This window comes from Meles meles, chromosome 14 (assembly GCF_922984935.1).
Source record: "Meles meles chromosome 14, mMelMel3.1 paternal haplotype, whole genome shotgun sequence".
Classification (NCBI taxonomy): Eukaryota; Metazoa; Chordata; class Mammalia; order Carnivora; family Mustelidae; genus Meles; species Meles meles.
Window position 1 is genome coordinate 85191191 of NC_060079.1, and position 24364 is coordinate 85215554.

At 54.6% G+C, this 24364-nt stretch overlaps 1 pseudogene; it reads left to right on the forward strand.

Annotated features, from left to right (window-relative positions):
* Nucleotides 1–2118: 2118 nt before the first annotated feature.
* On the forward strand, nucleotides 2119–2703 carry LOC123956105 (annotated as a pseudogene).
* The last annotated feature ends 21661 nt before the right edge of the window (nucleotides 2704–24364 follow it).

Here is a 24364-nt window from a genome sequence, read left to right on the forward strand (position 1 = left end):
TGCATGACTGCGCCCTGCCACTTTGCCCGCTCACTCTTGGGTTCTGGAAGCTCCCGTAGATCCTCGCGGGCTTACTACAGAGTGAATCGTATCATCTGCGAATACATATTCCTTTCCTTTCCTATATCCTTTTCTTGTCTTACTCCACCAGCAGCAGTAAAATGTTGAAGGAGAAGTGGGAATGATAAGAACGGGCATTCTTGCAAATGTAGGTGTATCTCTCGTGGGCATAGAGAAATTTTTTTGTAAAAAGTCAGGTAGTAAATATTTTAGTCTTTAACGGCAACATGGTTCCCTGTTGCAAATACTTACTTCCGCCATTGTAGCCCAAAAGTAGCCAAAGACGATACATAAAAGAATGGGTGTGGCTATATCCCAATAAAACTGGACTTCCTGAAGCCAGTGCTGATCCGTATTGGGACTAAAAGCCATAGCTTGCCGACCCCTGATCTACTGAAATGATCCATTGGTTCTCTCTGTTCTGTTCCTGTGGTGAATTACATGTCTTGACTCTCGAGTGCCGAACTAGACCTGTACTTTCAAGATAAACCCATGAGATGTTTTTCTTTTTAGGTATTTTGGATGCAATTTGCAAATGGGTGGCTCAGTGGGTTAAAGCCTCCGCCTTCGGCTCAGGTCATCATCCCAGGGTCCTGGGATCGAGCCCCGCATCGGGCTCTCCACTCAGCAGGGAGCCTGCTTCCTCTTCTCTCTCTGCCTGCCTCTCTGCCTACTTGTGATCTCTGTCTGTCAAATAAATAAATAAAATCTTAAAAAAAAAAAAAAGAATTTTGGCGTCTCTGTTCATGAGTGATGTTGGGATGCGGTTTTTTCTTCTCTGATGCTTTGGTCTAGTTTTGGTTTCAAGATAATAACGGCCTTGCAGAAGGAGTTGGGAGTGTTCCCTTTCCTTCAATTCTCTGGATATGTCTATGTGAAATGGACATTACCTCTACGTAAGATGTTGATAGACTTTACCAATGAAGACATGAGGGGCTGTATTTTCTCTGTGGAAAGATTTTTTTTTAAGTACACATTTTATTTCTCCTACAGATAAAGGGCTGTTAGTGAGCTCTGGCAGTTGGCATCTTTAGAGGAATTTGCTCATTTCATCTCAATAGCAGCACGACAGTATCTTATTCCCCTTTTTAATGTTTGCAGGAACTACAGTGATTTCAACTCTCTCATTCTTTATGTTAGTAATTTGTGCCCTTCTTTGTCCCTCATAGTCTAATTAGTAGCTTATCGATTTTATTGATCTGCTCAGGGAACCAGGCTTTTGTTTCATTTTTCTGTCTTATATGACTGTCATGTCCTCTCTTAAGTTTATTGTTTGTCCCTCTGTTTATTTTGAGATTTTTTCACTCCTTTTTTAAATGACTGGTTAAATCCTTAGGTCAGAGATTTGAGGCTTTTCTTCTTCTTTTATTATGAACATTTGGTTCCTCTTAGCACTACTTTAATCTCACCTTACAAATTTCACTATGCTATGCCTTTATTTTCAGTCCGTTCAAAATGCTTTATAACTCTCTTTTTAAATTTGTTCTTTGACCCACAAAACATTTAGAAATGTGCTGTCTCATTTTCTAACATTTGGAGTCTTTTCCTCTGTATTACTGATTTATGATTCAATCCCGTTTTGGTCAGAAAACACATATTATATGCCTTGGATATTTTTTTAAGATTTTATTTATTTATTTGACAGACAGAGATCACAAGTAGGCAGAGAGGCAGACAGAGAGAGAGGAGGAAGCAGGCTCCCTGCTGAGTGGAGAGCCTGATGCGGGGCTCAATCCCAGGACCCCGGGATGATGACCTGAGCCGAAGGCAGAGGCTTTAACCCACTGAGCCACCCAGGTGTCCCTGCCTTGGATATTTTTAATGCATTTTTTAAAACTTTCAATATGGCCCAGAATATATTGTACTTTAGCAAGTATTCCATGTGCACTTGAAAAGAATGTGTATACGTTGTTGATTTGTGGAGTGTTTTGTAAATGTCAATTAGATCAAGTCGGTGAACCACCATGTTCGAGCATTCTACATCTTTAATGAACTTCTGTCTCCTCGTTTACTCAACTATTAAGAAAGCAGAATTGAGCTCTCTTTGCCACATCCACTATGAGGATAAAGACCATCCTCAGCAATCAGACGGTCGACATTCCAGAAAATGTCGACATCACCCTGAAGGGACGCACAGTTATAGTGAAGGGCCCCAGAGGCACCCTGCGAAGGGACTTCAATCACATCAATGTAGAACTCAGTCTTCTTGGAAAGAAAAGGAAGAGGCTCTGAGTGGACAAATGGTGGGGGAATGGAAAAGAACTGGCTACGGTTCGCACCATCTGTGGTCACGTACAGAACATGATCAAGGGCGTTACACTGGGCTTCCGACACAAGATGAGGTCTGTGTATGCTCACTTCCCCATCAGTGTTGTTATTCAGGAGAATGGTTCTCTTGTTGAAATCCGAAATTTCTTGGGTGAAAAATACATCTGCAGGGTTCAGATGAGGCCAGGTATTGCTTGTTCTATATCTCAAGCCCAAAAAGATGAGTTAATTCTTGAAGGAAATGACATTGAACTTGTTTCAAACTCAGCTGCTTTGATTCAGCAAGCCACGAGTGTTAAAAACAAGGGTATCAGAAAATTTTTGGATGGTATCTATGTTTCTGAAAAAGGAACAGTTCATCAGGTTGATGAATAAGATCTGAGTTGTCCATCTGCAGGAACAGCGAAAAGCCGAGTGATTTTTGAGACTTATTTGTGATATTTTAAAGAGGCAATAAAAGCTATACTGATAAAAAAGAAAGAAAGAAAGCAGAATTGAAATTGAAACTGTGGATTTGTTCACTGTATCTTTTGGTTTTACCAATGTTCATTTCATGTACTTTGAATCTCTTTCATTGCATTTCCTCTGCATGCATAAAAATATGGAATTGTTATATCTTCTTGGTGAATTACTGCTTTAACATTAAGAAATGACCCTCTTTATTCCTCTTGATATTCTTTGCTCCGAAAGACATTTTTGTCTAAAATTTAAGTAGCCCCTCTGGCTTTCTTTTGGTTAGTGTTCACCTGGGTGATCTTTTCCATCATTTTACTTTCAACCTACTTGTGCTTTATATTTACAGGGGAATTTTGTAGGCCATGTACATTTGGGTGTTGCTTTTTTATGTAATCTGAGAAGTTATGCTTCTTGACCATATGGGATATGGTGTTAGGAGGAACTTTAATATCCTTGCCTTCTAATTCTATCGTGTATGTCATTTCTGGGTCAGTTTTGATTGATTAATTCTCATTTTAGGTCATTTTCTTATAAACCATACTTTATTGCTTATTTTCATGCCTACTCATTGTTGTTTGTCTGCCAAATACAATAATTTCCTTTTTTTTCAGTGTTGCATATTGTATTTCTTAAAATACTGGCAAGCTTTGCTCTTGAACCCGGTTAAATGACTTTGCAAGTCTTGATCCTTTTGAGGTTCGCATTTAAGCTTCGTTAGGTAAGACCAGGCAGCACTTACTCCTAGGCTAATATTCCCCGATTCTGAGGCCATAAAACTCAGAGTACCCTCCCCTGTGCCTTGTGTATAACGAGGCTTTTTATGTGTACCAGTGGGGAAGCCGTCTGTTTCTGGCCTGTGTGAGCTCTGGAAACTGTTCTGTCGCCCTGTTGGGGGGGTTTTCTCATCCCCAGACTCCCATCGCTTCTCGCTGACCAACACTCAGCTGGAGACTCGGGGCAGCCTGCTGCAGGTCTCCCAGTTCTCTGACCTCACTTGCTGTTTTGGCCTCTCCCAGTTTCATCTCCTGGCGAGGCCACAGGACTCTGCCTGTGTCCTCACTCATCACGCCAATGAAACTCTCCAGGCAGGAGCAGAAGGGATCGTGAGGAACCCTGTGTCGATTTCTCTTCTCTCGGGGATCACTGTCCCTTGCTGCCTGTTGTCTCGTGTGTGGGCAATCATCGTTTCATGTATTCTTTTCTGGTTTTTCAATTAAACTGGGAGGATGAATCTGGTCCTCGCCTCTCCATCTTTTCCAGGCATGAAAGTTCAAGTAGTGGACTTTTCACCCATGGGCTTCCATAGGGAACGCTGTAGCTATGAATGCCCGGGATTTCTACTCTCTCAGAAGCTTCAGGACAGCCTGGAAGGATTCTTTCCCAGAAGGGCCTCACACCATCTCAGTGACCTTACACAAAGCTGCTATGCCTCTCTAGGGTCTCCACTGCAAATGGAAAGTGAACATTTCCCGCAAGCTTCATCGGATGCATGGATGTTCAAATGGAACCACACCCCATAGGGACGGTGTAAATGTTACCATTGCATGTGAAATCCTAAAGGCTATGGATTATACTCCACAAATAAGCAAAATTAAGATGCAAAATTTTTATGCATATTGATGAATTACATAAGTCAGTCAGCCCGAATTGTCTGCCAAATTTTCCTAAGCAATTTCCTCTTTAAAAAAATGTAAACGTGGCTTGAAACACTCAGGGAGAGTATGATGTTGGCAACAATCTTTGTGGTATGGATTTCCACTGGGAGACACAGAAACGGACGGCAACTGTGTCTTCCAGGAGAAAGTTGGAAGTGCAGGGTCAACTGCTGGAAACGGCCTTCCTTTCCACACACACACTGCTTCGAATTTTAAAATTCTACCATGAGCGTCTAATACTTCTTACAAATATGAATTTGTTGCCTTAAAATGCTTGAGAGTACTATCTTAAAACCTTAAAGCAGCTTGAAGCCTCTGCAGAGAGTTTCCCTCTCTTGTTGCTGGAATAACCATCCACCTGTGTGACTTCCAGAGGGTCCGAAAAGACTTTATGACCCAAAGCACCACTCCTGACGTCTAGAGCATGCCTGAACTTTGGGTTACCAGCTGAGTGTCCCATGGGACATGTCATTCTGTGCCAAAATCATTAATTTCCTATTGGCATTAGCCTTGACAAAGACTCACTCACTCACTCAGTGGATGCCTTCTGAGCACCCGCCGGGGGCTTCCCGGTAAGTGAGGGGCGGCTCTTCTCTGACCAGCCAGACACAACTCAGGACTCATATGTGGGACCAATATAAACATGTTAAAGTTGAGGCTTTTCTTAAGCATCCTGGCTGTGTTAAATGGAGTTTTGGGAGAACTTCAGGGGGTGGATCTCCTGGATACACCTTGAAAGTAGGGAAGGGCGGGAAGGAGAAGGGCAGGAGCACCCTGTGGGCCATGGCTACGCTTACAGCCCAAGAAAAGGAACCTCACACACCGGGTGCTGGGCCGCCTGCCACCCCGCTCCGTGGGGCCAGCCTCCACCCCGAACCCGCCCCATGGGCCCGAAATCTGCCCCTCTCCCCACACAATACTTCTTGGTAAAAAGGCCTGGACAGGGCAAGGGTAGGGGTTCATCCTTTTGAGGAGTGAAAGGTCTTCGAAAGTATGTGCCCAGATGCAAGGACGGCATCCGAGTGACCAGAGGGAACCATGCAAGCTCGTCCTCGGCGGAGAAGGAGGAAAACCGAGAAAGTGTGACGACGCGTCTCCACCAGGGCCCATGAGCCACGTGCACTGGCTTCTGGGCTCCCTGAGAACCTCTGAAGTTGAAAAGGAACGTTTGGGATCACGCCTTCATGACTGACCAGATCTTGATCATTGTACTTCTTTTCTCCCCCAGGAAAGAAGAATTTAGAAAACGAGCAATATAAAAAACTGTCAATTCTGGACAAAATCCTTCAAAACTTTGGGAAAACTTCAGGTAAATGGGAATAATAGATAAGTGGCTCCTTGCGCTGGGACACCCCCCGCTGTGAAGAGAAGTAAACCGTCTGCTCCAGGGAACCGCTCTCGGGAGGGGCAGGTGACTTGTCCCTGGGCTGTCACTGCGGGGCTCCTGGCCCCCCGAGTCCAGACCCGAGGAGTCAAGGGCCACATCCCGGGCGTGCAGGGCTGCCGACCTATACCCCACGGCCAGGCCTGGGAAGGTCCCCAAATCTCACTGCAGGCGGCCTCCCATCTGGGGCTGAGCCCCACACCACTGGGCATCCCCGACCCCTTCCCTTTCAGATAACTTCCTAGCTGCTGGGGTTGGTCCACGAATTTCCCCTGATGGCTTCTGCCCAGGCCCATGCTTCTCCCTGGAACTTTCCAGAGCACCTCTGAGCCTCTTCTCCAGGCCAGTCCCCTCCTGTCCTCCCAGCCTCTCCCAGGTCGACCCTGTCGTCACGTAGATGGTCCGAATCAACCCCTCCAGCCTTCCAGCCACCACACACCCGTGATGCACCAAGACCGGCTGGTCTGGGGACGCGTCACACCCTAACTTCAAGCTAGTGTTCACGAAGACCTACGAGGGTTCGTAAATGTGGCTGCTAAGCCACACGCATCGGCTCCTCGTAGATCCAAGCACAGGACAAACGTTTCAACCTGGCCAGCTTCGTGCACCTTCCCTAGTGTTTGCTGAGCACCCGCCACGGGCCGGGTGCTGGTCGGGGGGCTCGGGATGGCACAAGGCAGACACACGCAGCCCCGCCCTCGCGGAGCCCACATTCCAGGGACGGTTAGATGGCCTCTCCGCTCCAGCCTGTCGGGACAGTGCTCGGTCTCCCCCCTTTCCTCGGCTCCTCCTCCAAGCCCCCGATCATGGTCCCTGTGGCCAGCCCGCCCTCTCGCCCTCCGTGTCGATGCTGCCAGGACGGAGTCCCAGACGCATCCCTAGAGACCTCCCGGTTGGGCGAGTGGTCACCAAGCTCAGCAGGAGCCACCCTGACGCTGCGGGGCCGGAGCCAGCCCTGGGGCCTCGAGACCCCGGGCCCCCAGTCTGCACCTCCCCGCGGTAGCCCTCAGTGCCGGCAGAGGCAGAACGGGCGTTCGCGGTTGCTCCACTCACGGCGGAGTCGCCGACTGGGCCTGACACCCGGCCAGTTTGTGCTGCTGGGACAGATCTCTGGGAGACTTTGCCGAACTCGCAGTTCCGGGGACTGGAGAGTTCTGTCGTGAGGACACAAAGTCTCCGAGGCCCCAGATGTCTCAGCCAGGGCCCTTCCCCCCGACGAAGCCCTGCAGGCCGGCCCCGCGCCTGGATGCCTGGGGGATGGGCAGCGACGCTCCCCCAGGGCCAGGGCTCCTCCCCGCAGTGCGTGGACAGGAGGGACCAAGGTCCTTGGCCTCTGGGAGCCTGATGTCACAGGCGTGGGCCCACAGCGGGCTGCCCCCGGGGGGAGGAGGGCCCTGCCCCGCCCCACCCAGCAGCCGAGCTCGGAGGAGCCCCCCCGGCTTTGGGGGCAGAAGGCAGGGGCAGTCTGGCCCCCCAACTCGTCCTCCTCTCTCTGCGCTGCTCCCCCGTCGGGGTCACGGCCTCGTGTTCCCCAAGATCATGCCGATTCTCTTCCCCACCCGGCTCACTGCTGGCCCCACCTGAACCCACACCTTCCTGCTCCCTTCGGCTGCGTTCCCCTGACCTCTCCAGCTCCGTCTCGTCCCCTACCATCCTCTGCGCTTCTGAGGGGTTCTATCCATCCCACAAGCTCACTGCCCCCTTTCCCGACCTGGGACCCTCTCCACTCGCGGCTCCATCCAGCCCCCACAGCACCTACGACTGTGGTCCACTGGCCAGGGGTGCTGGAGGCCGACTTCACGTTTCTCCAGTCCCTGCAGACGCGGGACTCCCCAGGAGGGTCCGAAAGGCAGGCTCGTGGGCATGAGCAGAGCTCCTCCAATTTCAGAAGGAAACGTCTTCTCTCCGAACAGGGAACTCTCTCCGGTGAGCGGACAAGGAGACGAGGCTCTGAAGGACTGCAGAGGGCGGTCAGTGCAGCCGTCTGCCCCGAGGGACCCCTCCGCAGTGCGTCCAGACTCCGTGAGGCCCCACAGCCCCTCGGGAATAAAGAGTATATATGTGCACCTGTTGTTAACCACGTCGCACCCAGAACCGTGTTTTATTCATGCAACTCCCAGTAGGGCTCCGCTATCTGAATGTTAAGTTAGAGGGGACGCGGATTTCTTTCTTTCTTTTTTTTTTTTAAGGAAACAAAAATTATCGAGTCTGAGAAAGAAGAGCTTCTTGAGGTTCCTCTTTTTGACGGGACAGGGTTTGAGGAAGGTTCTGAGAATCTGTCCACGAGGAGCCCGAGTCAGCCCCACACACCTCCCTCCCATGGCAGCACCTTGCAGACCGCACACGCACGTGCACGAGACACACGCGCGACGTCTGCACCGCAATGCGTACCAGACACGGAAACACGGGCTGGGTCTCTGGGGTGTGGAAGGTGACCCGCGGCAGTTCTGGGGGCGGGGGGACCAGCGCTGCTCTTGCAACAACGCCCTTGCGCAAGCCCCTCTGCCTGTGGGCGGTTTTTCCTCTGCTCGACTCCTGAGGGGAGGCTGGGAAGAGCCATTTGGGGCAAATGTGGTCCCATCCCTTCCCCAGAAAGGCAGGTCTGTGGAGGCCATGACTCATGTCTGAGAACAGGCCCGGGTAGAGAATTACTGTCGCGAGTTACAGCTTTCGCAATGGGTTGGTGTTCATTCTCAAACACAGAGGGAAAGTGACTTAAATGGAGCCGTCTCATTTGGGACTGTGCCTGCACGCGCTTCTCAAGAGACACCAGAGTCCTCCCTCCTCTTTGGTGCCCTCAAGTCAGCGGTAGCGTGGAAGCCCAGGAGATGGGGACCACGGGGTTGAGGCTTTCGTAATCCTGGGATCCACGCTGAGGAAACAGAGTCAGAGAGAGGACACTCAGCTGCCTCGTAGCCCGGCCAGCGGCAGAGCAGGACACAAGTACCCTGATTCCTGACCTTTCCCTCTTTGCACCAACCACCTTTCTGTCCCCGAAAAGTAAACAGATATCCCAGTGGGGTTTTTTTGGTTTGTTTTGTTCATATAGTTTTAATTTTTCTGTTTTGTGCTTGAATCCCACGAAACATTCTTAGGTTTCTTTGGATTTGTGTGCCGCTTCCACGCTGAGAAGACAGTGCACACCCTCAGCACGGTGCGTGGGAGGGAAGCGTCCCCTCCGTGTGTCTCCACTCAGAGGTGTTGGGGCTTTCTCATCGCACATGGTCACGTGGACCCTGGTGGAGCCTGTCCCCAGAGGGATCTCCCTGCCTGGTGTGCTGAAGGCATCCTTGGTCCCAAGCAGGTCCCAAGCAGGACCTCTTGAGCAGGACCCAAGTGTCTGTCCCCAGGGGAGCTTTGACAAAACAAAACGTAAAAACATCCTTGACCAGCCCCGCTCCCCTCTCCACCGCCTCATGCTCATGGGATCCCTGAGTACAGCGACTCTCAAAAGCTGACATTTTAGTGATTTAACAGTTTGAGCCCATCAGAACAGAACGTTTCCTCTCAGTGACAGCATCGAAGCCCCCCAAGTCAGACACTGGCTCCCAATGTCCCTGAGAGCCATAGAGTGTCCAAGCCTGTGTCTGAGTGCCACAGGGGAGGACAGTGAACTTTTGGGAGCTTAAAATGCAGCTGAGAACTAAATGTGTGAACAAAACGTAAATACCAGTATTACCAGCAAAAATCAAACAAGGAGTTGGTGAAAGGACACGGTCCCTGAGCTGGAGGTGAGCCTCCCTCTGAATCCAGAGTCAAGTCGGGCAAGCGCTCCATGGACAAGATGGCGCCCTCTGAAGGTAAAAAGCCCGGGGCGGGGGGGCGGCAGGGCCACTCTGGGCACGGTGACTCCCTGGTACATGTTACGGGTTGGAAAAAGTTTTAAAATACTGCTTTATCCTGTGATTTCAATTTGGAAATTTTTTGAGGTGTGCTTTATGGCCAAGCATGGCCATTTTTGGTGACTCTTCCATTTCAGCCTTGGGAGAAGTGTGTATCCTGCAGATGTCCGAAGCAGTGTCCTACAAAGTGATCGTATGGTTTGAATTTTCTCCTTACTGATTAATCTGCATCGATCGGGGTCCATCGGTGTCTGGGGGGGCATTGAAGTGCCACTCGGACTGTTAGGGACACTGAAGTGCCCACTCGGACTGTTAGGGACACTGAAGTCCCCACTCGGACTGTTAGGGACACTGAAGTCCCCCCTCGGACTGTTAGGGACTTAGTCTTTTGTAGTTCTGTCCATTTTGCTTTATAGATTTCAAAGACTAAATTATTATATCTTTCTGTTGAAATGAAGCCTTCATTGGGTGACATGTTTCTCTTTATCTGTGTATTGCTTCTTGCCTACAAATCTCCTCTGTTTGCTATTAACGACACGACTACACTAACTTTCTTCCGGTTAATGCTTGCATGGCATGACGTCTTCCAACCTGTAACCTCCAAATTTTCTGTGCATTGTATTTCATGTATATCTCTTTAGGCACTACATAGAGGGTGCATTTTTTAAAATTCCATCTATCTTTTTGCTTTTTAATTATTTAATCCATGTACATTAAATGTGACTAATGACACAGCTGGGTTCATACCTACTACCTTCGTTTTTGTGTTCTATTTGACTCACATGTGGAATTTTCTATTTCATTACCTTATTTGAGTTAATGAAGTTTTTTTTTTCATTCTATTTTTTCCTTTATTGGATTGTTAACTATACTTTTTAAAGCATTACTTCAACAGCTTTGTTAGAAATTACAATATGCATCCTAGACGTACTGTAATTGAAAATAAATTGGCACTTTTACTACTTCCTAGGAAATACAAGGACAGGAGAACCTTTAACCCCATTTACTAACCATCTTTTGTATCCATTTCATTATGAATTCATTATGAATTTCATTATGAAATACCACAGACATTGTAGTTACAGTTTTATACAGGTTTATACTTACCCTTCCTCATACTCTTTATTCTGTGGTGGATTTTTAATGCTTCCAACTAACAGGATATTCCTATGACTAGAGAATTCCTTTTAGCATTTTAGTGTGAGTCTGCTGGGTACATTATCAGGCCTTATTTTTCTGAAAATAGCTTTATCTTCATTTTTGAGGAATATTTTTTACTAAATAGAGAATTCTGGGTTCACAGCTATTGTCTTTCAGTGTTTCCATTGTCTTGTGCCTTCCATGGTTTCTACTGAGAAGTCTGCTGTCTCCATCCACGTACTTGATGCTCCTTTCCTCTTCTGGAATTTTAAAGAATTTCTGTCTACTGATTTCGGATTTACAATGACGTTGTCAGGGTGAATTCCATTGCATTTGTTATGCCTGGGGTTTAGAGTGGTATTTGAATCTATGGCTTGGTTTCTTTTGTAAGTTTTGCTAAATTCTAGTCTATTTTTTTCCAATATTGATTCTAAGCGATTTCTTTCTCCTCTAGTTCTACATGTTGAATCTTCTTACTGTGTTTCATATGTTTCCTATAATGCTTTTTATTTTCCATTCTTCGTTTTCTTTTATCCAGATATGTTCTACTGACCTACTTCCAGATAACTTACTCTCTTCAGTTGCGGCTAATCATCTACTTTTTACTAAATTTCAACCACTGTGTTTTTAATCCTAGAATTCCCATTTGATTCCGTTTTGTGGGTTCCACTTCTCTGTGAAGTTTGCCATCTTGTCTATTTTACTGAATTATATTAGTCACAGTTATTTTTTATCTGTATTCAGTAACTCCAAAATTGAAGTTGTTATCTATTTCTGGAGTCTATTTCTGTTGCCTGGACTCTTGGTATGATTGGTGCTTTCTGACTGAAGGCTGGACATTGTGTTGTGAGACACTGCAAGGACTCGGGAGGGCCTTCAGTTCTGGCATCTGGTTAGAATACGACATGATCCTCTTGAGTTGTTTTAACACTAGGTTTCAGTCTTCATAAGATATGGTCTATTTCCAGTTTCTCTTATTTATTTCTACAAGAGTTATGATTTAAATCAGAATTTACAGGGCCTTGAATTTTATTTTTATTTTTATTTTGTTTGTATACTACAAAACTGCTTTTAAGATCTCTCCTTAGCCACTTAACCTCTTGGCGACCGCTTTCTACTCACCTCATCTCTGCATGTGCAGCTGAGGACTTAAAGAGTGCTTCAGAGGGGCAAACAGATCAGATGTGTAGGCTCACAACTCTTCACATGCTTCTCTCTGACCCAAGTCCTGGATGCCTCAGAAGACTTGAGATCACATTTTGTATCCCTAGGTTGGGGAATTCCTGAAAGCTGTGTAGAGCCTGATTTCTGCTCTGCTTCTCAGCCACTCTGTGACTGTGTAACAATTAGCAAATGCCTCGTGGGGAAGATGGGCTTATAACATTTTTTTAAAGATTTTATTTATTTATTATTTAAGAAAGAGAGGGTGAGTACAAATGGGGTGAGGGGGCAGAGGGGGAAGCAGGCTCTCCATTGAGCAGAGAGCCCGATGCGGGGCTCGATCTCAGGACCCTGAGGTCATGACCTGAGCTGAAGGCAGAGGCTTAACTGACTGAGCCACCCAGGTGCCCCAGGGAAGATGGGCTTAGAATACAAAACTCACATCAGTGAATTGTCCTTCTCTCTGGAATCTTGACCCTTCAAGTTCTTAGTATGTTTCCGATACACACACTTGTATTTTAAACAGGCTTTCCCGTTGTTTTCGGTGGAATACCAGGTCCACCGTCAATGGCTCACCTCTGAGAAACGCTGACTGTCCTGGGCAGGAAAGAGAGAAAATGAAAGAAAAGGCATTATGGGTAAAGATTTACAAGACTTATTTATTTTTATATTTAGAAAAACAGCACAAACAGTACTCCCTCTTGTAACTTGTGGTCTTTCTGATCTGAAAGTAGTGCTGCTGACTATATCATGAGGAAGCCCTTTGAGTACTTTCCCAGAGGTGGGGGGGGTGGACATTTCCTTGACTCATTCGTTGTCCCCCATTCATCACAGACCTGTCTACCCAAGAACCCCCACCCGCCAGACTTGGCGTCATGCCCCCAGGGCCTTCCGGTTGTATGATTATCAGACTCCGAGCTAGATGTTTCAGTGTCTGCTCAGTATGTGTCTCAAAGAAAGACGGACAGGCAGACTCCTGCTTTGCTACGATGTGCCAACCTAAAGATGTGGGAAAAAAGAGAGGAACAAAAAAATGAAAAGACAGTAAAGAATCTACTTAATTGGACATGCAGGAAATTTGTTGTTAACCAGCGGCAGCCCCTTAGACGTGAACCCTGAGGAAGCACGTGAGGACTTTTGTCTGGTACCAATATAAGTGGTTCCCCAGGTACGTCTGACCAAAATGCAATCTCAAGGAATTTTACCCTTATTTAGGTATCTATTTTGAATAGCACGGGAACGGATTCTAAATAAGGACAAACCAATTTGGTTGAGAAACCCAAACTACAGAATGAACCATGTTAGTTTACCAATAGGTAACCTAACCTGCAGCCTGGAAAAGAAATTCCAGATCAGGGACAGGTGCGACTATCTGTGATCATGGTGCCGAGTTGCAATCCCTCCTCCCTGGTTGAGCTCCCAGCCAACAACCCTTCCGGGCACACGGTCCACCACCATGAACGCACCTTGTGTCTCACCCTGGTCCTGAGTCTGCTGCTTCGGTTCTTCTATCCCTTCTTGGGGTTCTGCTCCTGGCGTACGTGCCCTCACCATTGACCATATTGGCGCAACGTCCAGAGAACCCTCAGTTCCTCTGTTGGCAACGAATGAACACTTTAAACCACATAGAGTTCGGGGTACAGCTGATGGCCACTCTCGCCATATTGGTTTGGGCTGGGCGGTGTCCAGATCCACGCAGTGCGGGGCTGTGGACAGCCAGACACTGAGGTGTGACACCCTGCAGACGGGCTGGAATGGCTGCAGAAGACTTGGAGCCCCTGTGCTCGTCCCGATGCTCCTGGGACACTCTCTGCAAAGGTGGTTCCCTTTGGGTTGCTCTGCTGTGCCCCTCTCCAGCCCCAAGTGCAGCAAACCCCTACCCTTCCTGCAGGTGCCAGGAGGTAGCTGGTTAACTCCGTGTCTCAGACTGGTTCCTCCAAACGAGGTTCCTGCATGAGCAGCACCCGCTATCCTGGGGAACCTGTCAGAAGCAGAAGCACGTGAGCCTCGGTCTGAATTATCCCGGGTGATCCCCACCGCTGCCTTGGGCTCTTACACTTCCAACATGTAAACTAAGACTAAATGCCGCAGACAGTCCGGGCACGAACTTGTGTCCGAGATCCCCCGCTCCTCTCTCTGGTTCGGGGGAGGCTGTCTGCTGCCCAGGTCAAGGCAGGGCTTCAGTGGACACATTCCGGCCCTGCATCTTCCGAGAACCACACGTCAGAGGTCCGGAGCCCACGGTGTCCTCTGGGCCTGCAACGGCGTTGGTGAGAGACCTAAGACTCAGGATGAGCAGAGGGGACACTTAGGAAGGAAGTAGCTGCGGTGGTCACTGGTCACTTGCAGAGCCCAGACGCTGCCCAGGTGCGTGGTCTCCCAGCCTCTTGACTCAACACCCGCAGCACACCTCACTGGTTCACGCAAGCACCTGCTCGGCAGATGGACCCATTCTTCTGGAAGGTGCTGCTGCTGTGCCCAGGCGTCCCCTGGGGCCACGCCCTGGCTTTTGTACAGGAGAGCGATGGGGTGCAGGGGTCCACCATGTCTCCTGGTCTGGCAGCAATGTGACCCCACGGACAGAGCCCCGCACAAGTGACCCAGCGAACGCTTCCCAGCCTGTGGCGGCCATGAGCCCCGCAGATGGCGCTTTGGTCAGCGTCCCAGGACTTCGCTGTCAGCAGCAAAGATGGGCAGCAGCATCGCTCTGATTTGAGCCTCTGAGCGTCTTCTAGAAGCAACCCTGCAAGGACGGGTCTGCTCTTGGCGGCGAATAAAGCCGGGAGGCCAACCAGTCCCACTGCGTGGCCTCTTTGGAAAACAACCTAGAGGCCTTTCCCTCGTGGAAAAGGTCGTTTCTGCTCCGGGTGGTCCTTCCTCTTGGTCCACCTTGAAGAAGGAAGCAGCCCCGGGCAGCCCCGCTGCTGCCCGGCCGCACAGGGAGCCCACGCACACACAGGGATGCACGACGCACACGCGTGTGTGCACGTGGGAGGCGGCCTGTCCCCACGCCCCATCCCGGCGCACTTTGGGACGTGAGCCTGAGCAGCTCGCATGGAAATCCGCTGGGTCCCCGAAACGGCCTGTCTCAGACCCACACGCTCAGTTGTCCCCCCACCCCCGTCCCCAGCGCTCAAGCCCCGTGTGGCCGGCACGCCGTGCCACGCTCACCGACACGCATGGCTCCCCCGGACACTGAGCGCCAGAGCGAGTTCAGCAACCGCGTTCTGAAAAACTGTACAGAAGATGCTCGAGGCTTTGCAGGTCCCACGGCTTCTCCTGCGGTCAACGCCGCGGTGGTCGCGGCCAGAGTCAGTGCACAAACGGGGGCCCCGTCCTGCAGCGCCGTCGTTCAGAGGGAAGTTGGGCTCGGCCCCGGGCGCAGCTGTCCCGCTTGGCGCTGCGCTGTCCAACAGAAGACCGGGACGAAGGACACCCCCTCTGCGGACACTCCCAGGGCAGGGACCACCAGCCCCGCCAGCCCGGCACCCGTGAGTCACCCGCGTGACTGAACAATAACTTTACGTTTCACTTAAGTCACATTAGTTTAACAGTGACAGACCGACGTGGCCGGCTGCTCCCACATGGCGCGGCTGCCCGAGGGAGACTCCTAGGACTCACCTACCGTGTCCCTGGGTGCCGGGGCCACTGTCCCCGTGCCCCTGTATCCGTCATGTCTCCCCAAGGCCAGAGACGGTTCTCTGCTCGTGACAGCCGCAGCAGCCACATGGTTCACGGGAGGAGTGGGAGCGCCGCGTGGGCGTGCAAGAGACTGGAGCGGGGCGCGGGGACCTTTTTAACCCACTGAGCCGCCCAGGTGCCCCAGAAACCCTTTTAAAGACGTGACTTTCAAGTGGCCAAACAGAGTTGAAAAATGTTTGTTAGAAAATGTTCTGCAGTGAAGAAGGCGCGTGGCGTTTCCAGCTCAGAGCGACGGCGCGCATGAGCCCCGCACCGCACAGCGGCAGCTCCGAGCGCCCCAGGAGGCAGCCCCGCAGGGACGCACACCCCCACGCGCACGACGGTGGAGGACAGGCCCCGGGGCCTCAGCGATGCCCCGTCGCGGTGTTTCCCACCCAGAAGAGGAGACGAGGGCTCACCACTGGCAGGCTCTGAGCACCAGCTGAGACCACGATGAGACACGGACAGAACCGCTTGAGGGAACAGCCATAACCAGCGGACACTGACCCGCGTCCCTCGGTCAAGGCCAACTACGTGCCCGACGCTGTCCAGGGGTTTCCATTGGGCTGAGCGCAGCCCACGCAACAGACCTGGAGGGACACGCGACCACCTCCCCGCTGTTGTGCCCAGCCCAGTCTGTCACCCGACCTCACGCGCCCACAGTCACACACACTCTCGCGTCCCTCCCCCCCGCCCCGCGGTCACTGTGGCTCTGCGAGGGACGCACACGACTGCGCTTCGTTACCTGTAGGAGTCGGAGTCCCGCAGCAGAGCAGAGCCCGCAGCCTGTGGTTTCAGGACACGGTCTCGCCCGCTCCAGTGGTTGGTGCCTCTGACGCGTGCTGGACCACAGGCGGGAGGCCCGGAAGAGAACGGAGCGTCCCGACCCGGAGGCCATCTGCCGGCAGGACCCCTCTTGTTTAGGACCCTCGGTGTCCCTCTGAAGGATCTGGTGGGACAGCGCAGCCCCCCCACCACGGGGCCCCCACCCACCCAGGTCCTTCCGGTCTCCCTGTTACTCTCGCATAAGAAACGGTCTCCCCAGCCACCTTCCTGCTGGTGCTGGACCCAAGGTCTGCGTCCACGGCCCGGCCGTTGGCCCCTAGAACCAGCCAGCGCCCGCCGTACTGCGGTCACCCCAGAGCAAACGGGGTCTGGAGCCATGGGGGGGCGCTGGGGGCCAGGCCGAGCCTGAGGGACCAGGGGCAGCGCCTGGGGCTCGGCTCCGGCTGGGACGTCACTCTCTGTCCTGCGCTGCCTCTCCGTGGTTCGTCTAAGAATGACAGCTGCCCTGCCCTTCCCTAGTTCAGGAGTCGGCCCAGCTGAGGACGGCCACGTGGTGGACCCTGGTGGCTGGGGACGCATCCTAGACAGGCATCCTCCACTGCAAGGGACACAGGTCCTCACCCCATACCGCCCACCTCCAGTGATGGGGTCAGGCCGCTGAGACGTCCGCCCCGGAGCGGGCCCGGAGGAGCCGGCTTGTAGGTGGACACAGCCTGGACGGCACAGCCCCGGTGCCAAGGCTCGCCCCAGAGGCTGAGCGGCAGGGGCCCCGGGCAGAGCTAACAGGAGAGGGTCTCGGGCGACCCTGTCTGCCCTCAGGGTCCGTGTGACTACACGTAGGGCGGTTACCCGGTCTAGGCCTCGAGCGCGTCATCTGCAAACTGGGCCGACAGCAGGATGGCCGTTAGCCTGTGACGGGAGCACAGGGAAGGGGCTCAACAGCCGGGATCAGCCATTCACGATTCTGGACCCGTCACAGTCGTGACGCACAGCGTCAAACCTCTGGTGACGTTCTGCACCTTCCTCCTCGTCTCCGAAAAGGCTGTCAGCCGGGAAGGGCCTCGGAGAGCCCTGCGCAAGGCCAGCCCACCCCCGGAGGGCCCAGGGTGGAGTGTGGGGACGCCCACGTCCGGCCAGCTGCTGAGCAAGCTCCCCGCCCGGGTGTGCCTCCGTTGCGTCCCAGAGGACATCGCAGAGCCGGACGCTGACCACAAAGCCCGTGGGGGACCTGGGGGACAGACCCCTCCCATAACTGCTACATGCCAGCTTCCCTATTTCCGTGGGAAGTTGCTTTCTCCTCATCCCGCACCGACCCCAGCCAGACGGCTCCTCCCCCAAGGGGCTGCACCGTGCCTGCTCCCGTCCCCTTCTCTCCAGTCTCTCCACCCCCGTGGGGAGAGGCGAGGGGAGGGCTGCACATTCCCAGCCCCTGAAGGACGCACGGCTCTCTCTGGAAGCAGGGACCCATCCTGGAGGCAGCTCATAGGTCCTTTCGCCGAGCGGCAGGTTGACTTGGGGGCCAACCCACGGTGTGGCCCTCTGTCACTGCACCCAGCCACCCACCATCCTGTGGGACTTTCTGCTGGGACCAAACTGAACTGCCCGCCCGTCCTCCAAGGGCTGTGTGACATAAGGGGGCTGGTCACTGGAGAGCTGACCCGTCCCCTCCGGCTCTGCTGGCTGGCGCCCCTGCACGAGGGGCGTGGCTTCAGGTCTCACTTGGTCGCACATGGCGCCCCTGCTCGCCCGATCGCAGCTGCCCCCCAGCGCCAGCGAACTATCCTCCCGAGCTCTAGCCCTGTACCTACACACGCCGGCCGGGACTAGCGAGAAGCCAGGAGCGCGTTAACTCGGGCTGACCTGTCCTTAGTCCCGTGCTGACATCCAGGTGCTACAGAAACATCCCCTTTTGGGGAAAGCAGGCGTCTCCTCAACGCAATAGCAACCCACAGTGACTGGCCGCGCTCTGCACGACGTTCAGTAGAGACACATCCGGGGTCCTGCAAGGGGGGTTGGGGGCACGGGGCATCTCACGGGGGCTGGGGGCACAGGGTGTCCTACGCTGGGGGTGCTGGAGAGCATGGGGGTTTCCCACAGGGTGGTTGGGGGCACGGGGCATCCCACAAGTGTCCTCATGACCGGACCGCAGGCCTGGGCAGTGTGTCAGCAGGGGGCTCAGCGGTCAGCGGGGGGGGGGGGGCATCCACCTCATCCGGCCTCGGGTTCTGACCTGTAGAACAGAGTCCTGTCCGCACCGGTGGAGCGGCTGCCCAGCGCTGAGAGGACCCGGGAACGCTTTAGGACGTGTGGGAACAAGGGGACACAAGGACTCAAGGTCATGGCCGTGCAGAAGCAGGGGCCAGGCTCGTGCTGTTTGGTCTGGACTGAGACCACACGGGAGACAGCGCTGGTTTCAAGTGTCTTCACAGCTGACGTTGGGGTCGAGCGTGACTTGCTGGCCCAAGGGGTCCCACAGACACGGGCATAGACACCCCAGGCCGCTGGAGACAAGGCCTTCCCTAGGACAGCCTCTGAGCCCCACTGGACTCGGGCGGAGGGGAGACCCTTCCCTGGCTCCTCCCTGGGGGATATGGAAAGTGGAGTCACCCCTGCACTGCTCAGTCACCAGCGGAGGACTCTGGCCCTGGAACCATGCCAGCAAGCTCGGGGTGGGCCCTTGCTTCAGGCAGGACAGCAGCCAGTCCTCCTGAGGGGGAAGGGTCCTCCCCATGGCCGCCCTCCCACCTCCTCCCTGCCCGTGGGGCCTGGCCCAGCTGTCCCCAGGACCCTGTTCCACTTTGGGTCACGGGCTGTGCCCACAGGCTCCTTATCACAGCTGTACCCCCACGCTGGCCCCGCACGCCTGCAGTGGGGCTGGGGTCCCCCCGGGGCCTGGGTCTTAGTCGTCCTTGCTCCCCTCAAGCAAGTACGGGAGCTGGGATTTGCGTTTGGGTTTTTCTCTGACATTTGGATAGGTTCGCGGTGTCTGCAAACCTCAGTTTAATTTTTTTCATCCGTAAACTAAGAATCCGTGAATGATCAGATCGGTTATTTGTTGCTTTGCTGGTTTCAGGTGCCCGGGGTGTGGCTCTGCGCCAGTCGCTGGGGACAGGCACCCACTGAGCTCTCCTTCGGGCACACTCGGCGTCCCCCAGTCTCGGCGAAAGCGAATCACGGTGCCTGGGGAAGTGATGAGAAGTTCTCCTCTGCTCCATGGGCCTCCTGGACGGGGGCACCATCCTGGACGCTCGGGCTCTGCCAGGGGCCGCGCCACAGAGACCAGCACGTCCCTGTCCCTTGAGGGACAGAAGGACCGACGGCAGCAGAGCCCGGCTTGTGAACCAAGAGGCCTGTTTCATGGTCTTGTCTCCTTCCCGCATTGGTGTCCCAGACGCCCGGATGTCTTGCCCGGGGACCCGCGTGGGCTTCCATGAGCCCCGAGCTGAAAACACTGGGAAACGCTTTAAATGGACAAATTGAGTTTTACCAACAACATGTCTTTCTGGTCCCGCGACGGCTGACTAGTGCACTGACTAAGCCCCGCAATCCTTGGTCTATTTTTAGACCCTGATTGATGCCTTCCTCTTGGATCTGATTCAACCCAACATGTGCCGCGGCGGGCAGCTGAGAGCAAACACTTGTCCAGGCCGGGCTCCGCGTCTGCAGGGCCTGACTACGGCACAAACAGGGCAGAGTCCGCGGCCTCCGCAGAGCCGGCAAGAGGACCACAGAAGCCTTTAAGGAAGGAGGCGCGGAAACCAGACCTGAAGACACTAGACACGACGGCTTGTTCCCTCGCCAAATCGCATCTGTTCCCAGCTGTGGCGGGAAGGGCGGTCCCGGTGGCGGGAACCTCGTGAACCAGGGTCGGAGCCAGGCAGTAGGGACCAGGACAGCCAGCAGACCATGCCACGTGACATCTGACCATGGCGGGACGCGGGCATCGGCCGCCCATGGCCTGTGACAGGAAAGTCCAGAAGGTCCGGGCCAGGAGACCCTGTAATGCCCGGTTCGTGCAACGGAGCCCCAGGGCTCCCATGGCTTCCAGCTCCCAGAAAAGGCACAGACACCATGGAGAGGAGGTGGGAGAAGCCTCAGCCGCAGGCTGGTCAGGACATGCCCCCCGAAAGGAGCATCTCACCAAGATGGGCCATGGGAAGAGGCCGCGGGCCCTGGCAGGGCAGCAGGCTGGTGGGCGTCCCGACGCGGGGACCAGGACAGAGATGTGCTACCCAGAGGGCAGACAGTGATGGCCCGGAGCCGCCCTCAAGTACCCACTGAACCCAAACTGCCCCACAAAGGCTGAGGGGCCAGGGCGAGGCAGGGACGCCGAGCAGCCCCCGGAAGGCCATGCCCACCACTCAGACCCCGGGGTGCGATCTCTGTTGCAAGCTTTCCTGCTCTCGCCCTGGGGACAGGTGCCCACGGACGAAGGGCAGCTCCCGCATGGCCTCGGAACCCGGAGTGGCCCCCCATGCGGTGGCGGGCAGGGGGATGACAGCGGTGGGGGCGGCGGCCAGAGCATGGCCGGAGCGCGGAGGGCACGGAGACCATGGATCCGCCACCGCAGGGGGGGCAGCGGGGAGCAGCCAGCACCGGGGGCACGTGAGCACCGCGGGGGTTAAGGAAACGGCACCATCGACATCCTGGCCTCATCCCCACCCCCGCCCACACTTCACCACCCTCTGCGGGGACCTGGGGCTGCCGCCGGCCAAACCAGACAGGAAGCCGCTGGCACAGGCGTGGTTTCACGGTCCCTGAAAGGCAGCGTGTCCGCAGCCGGGCTGCGAGCAGGGAGGGCGGCAGGTCGGTGGGTCAAAGGGAAGGAGCCGCAGAGCCACGCCACCCGCGTCCACTCTGTCCTTTGAAGAGCCGCGTGTCCTCAGTGTCCTGGGCCAGCCACGACAAAGCCCAGACCGGGTGGTTGACAACAGAAACATCCTCTCACGGTCCTGGAGACCAGGAGCTTGAAATCGAGGGGCCGCAGAGCCACGCCGCCCCCACAGGCTCCGGGGGAGGAACCTTCCCGCCTTATCCAGCTTCCCCACTGGTGGGGACAGCTGCTTCCTCAGAACACCCACCCCGACCATCCAGACTGATCTCCCCTCAGGAGCCTTAATTACACCTGCAGATCTTATTTCCAGATAAGGGGGCAGAGGACGCAGTAATTTCCTGGGGACGCGTCTTCAGGGTCCAGCATTCCATCCGCGCAGTCCCCACCGTGCAGGACACACAGATCCCCAGGGCACGTCTGCGTGGTCCTGCCCCAGCCACGGTGTCCTGCTGCAAGCTGGGGCTGCCTCCCCTGACCTCCCGGCGTCCAGGGAGGAGCCTACGAGAGGGGCCGCCACCGTCCACCAGGAGAACCGGCCTGCGTGGCAGCGGGAAGCAGGCAGCTGGCACGGGAGGGGCAGGAGCACATGGAATGGTCGGGGGGGCCCAGCGGGTGCTCGCCGGCAGCCGGAACAGATGGCGCAGCCACGTGGCCTCAGTCTCGGGTGCTCCCCATCGCAGCAAGAGCACCACCGCTCAGACCCCGCCGGGAACGGCCACCAGCTCTCCGTGTGAGCGGACCGGCCTCTGCTGCTGGGACGACGCGCTGGGACGACGCGGATGAGCCGGCTGGTGGGCCTCGGCCTGGACACAGGACTCAGCAACGAGCAGGCCCCGCCAGGCTCCAGGGGGCCGCCCCTCCGCCGCCCCGCGCCCTCCCCGCGCCCCAGCCCGGGCCCCACAGCGCGTGTGCGCCCCTGTGCACTCCTGCCGCGGGGCTCCCCTGAGGTTAAGCCTGGGGCACGGGCTCCCGAGCTGGGGCCCAGGCAGCCGCCCCTCAGCGGGGCCGACCCCCTTCCCTAGGCATGGGCAGCCAGTTAACCCGCGTCTACGATCTGCCACGTAACAACACCATCAACGAGATGTGAAGAACGAATCGTTCGGGGACGTGTGGATCCCGGCACGAAAGGCCACCAGCAGGGCGTGAAACGTGACACAAGGGCGCGCAGATGAGCGGGCCCGGGTGACAGCACCCTGGCCCCGCGAGACCCGCAGCGACATCCTCTCGAACACGAGGCGAGTTTTCTCTTCCCTCTTCAGAGGAAATTCATAAAAATAGTTGCAGATTATTATGAAAACATACATATCAGCTCCTGGAGTGAGAACTTAGAATCAGTTACTTGTGGGACGACGCGGCCGTGAAGAGGGAGGGCCCCGCGCCAACGGGCTGCGGCGAGGACGGCAGTGGACGCCCCACGCCGGGAAGCCAAGCGGCCAGCTCCGCCACTTCACCTGAGGAGGCTGCGTCTGCCCTAGGCCGACGCTGCACCTTTTAATTCCATAAAGACCAACACTCACCAACACTGCCCTCTGGGAGACAGAAGGTCCGTCTACGGTCACCCACACGGTGGGGACCCGCACGGTGCGAACGACACCCGGCTGGTCTGGGCTCCCCTGTGAGAACCCCCGAGAGCCAGCCAGCGCCACGACACTGTGCCCTCTGCTCGTCTCGTGGAAGCGAACACCGGCCACGGGCCACGGACCGCAGACCACCCGGGCCTCAGCCGGCACCAGCCGACGGCCCTTCTTCCAGGTTGAGCCCCAGGAACACACGAGATACACAAGTCGGTCGAGGCTCAGAGCAGGATCCTGTAGGTTGAGGGAAAGAAACGAAGACAGCTTCTCGCCCCGGCCGCCCAGCCCGCAAGAGTCTACCGCCAGCAAAGGGAGCACCCGAGCACCCATCCCGGGAGCCCATGGGAGCATGAGGGGTGCGGTGCGTGCACGGAGGCACAGAGACCTTGCTCGGACACCCTCCTCCTCCGGCGCACAGCTCTGTCCGCAGAGCTCTGGCTGCGAACTCGGGCCAGCGGGCCCAGCCACCGGATTCCAGAGCCCTCCAGGGACGCCGGCCGGAGGTCCGAGCTCCGCAGCCCTGGGCGGTGGAATCCGTTTTCCCAGCAGCCACGGGAGGAGGCCGCCCTCCCCGCCTTCCTCCCCGCAAGCGGCTCCCAGCATACAAGCAGCCACAGCGCCGCCAGGCATAACTCCGCATTGGTTCCGTTCACGTTCAAAAACGAGTCACGTGCTTAACAAATTATCTGCAACATCGCCCCAGATCCGAACTCCCCTCTCTCTCCCAACAGTGCAGTGAAGGGCTGCCCTAAAATAGTGATCCCCGAACTTCTTACAACGACAGTTGGGGCGTTAAAATTCAGGCATGAATCCCAACAAACTCGTGCATTTAGTTACAAAGTATAAAGAAGTGTTACAATATTATGCATGTTACAGAACAAAGAGGACATTCTAGAAGGACAGCATAAGGATGAAGCAAATTATTTGAAAACAATTTTAAATGTATCAACTCTTGCTTGACTAAAATATGGTAAAGTCGGGTTTGAGCGAGGGCCCGGCTTGTTAGGAAACACCGGGTTTGAGTCTTTGTGGCAGAAACACTCGGGATGTTTGTTGGTTTTTCTATCACGACCGAGAGGAGACTCCTCGCGGGACACACAGGTCAAGCTGGGGGGCGCACCATGGTACTTCTAAACCGTACGCACGTGCTCACGCCCGCCGGCCCGCGCGGCTGGTTTTGTCACAATCGGGCAGTGAATTTCTGTCCTCGGCCAGTCAGGCGCTACTCCCAGGTCATCAGAAGGTGCTGAATCTTAACGATTCTTAGGAATAAGCCCAATCTACAAACACCCTTTGTTTGGGATATTTTAAAACAAGCTTAAAAACTATGTTTCAGAGTTTTTTTAAGTGTTAAGTTAAACTTAAAAAAAAAAAGTGACAGACGTCGTTCTTCCCAGCAAACGCCCCAGACGACGACCTCACATCCTGCCTCTCCTCTGAGAAGCAGCTGCTTCCGGAACAGGTCAAACATCCTTAGTGAGGTTCTGCCCCGCAGGGGCTGGGGTTTAAACCCGCGGAAAATG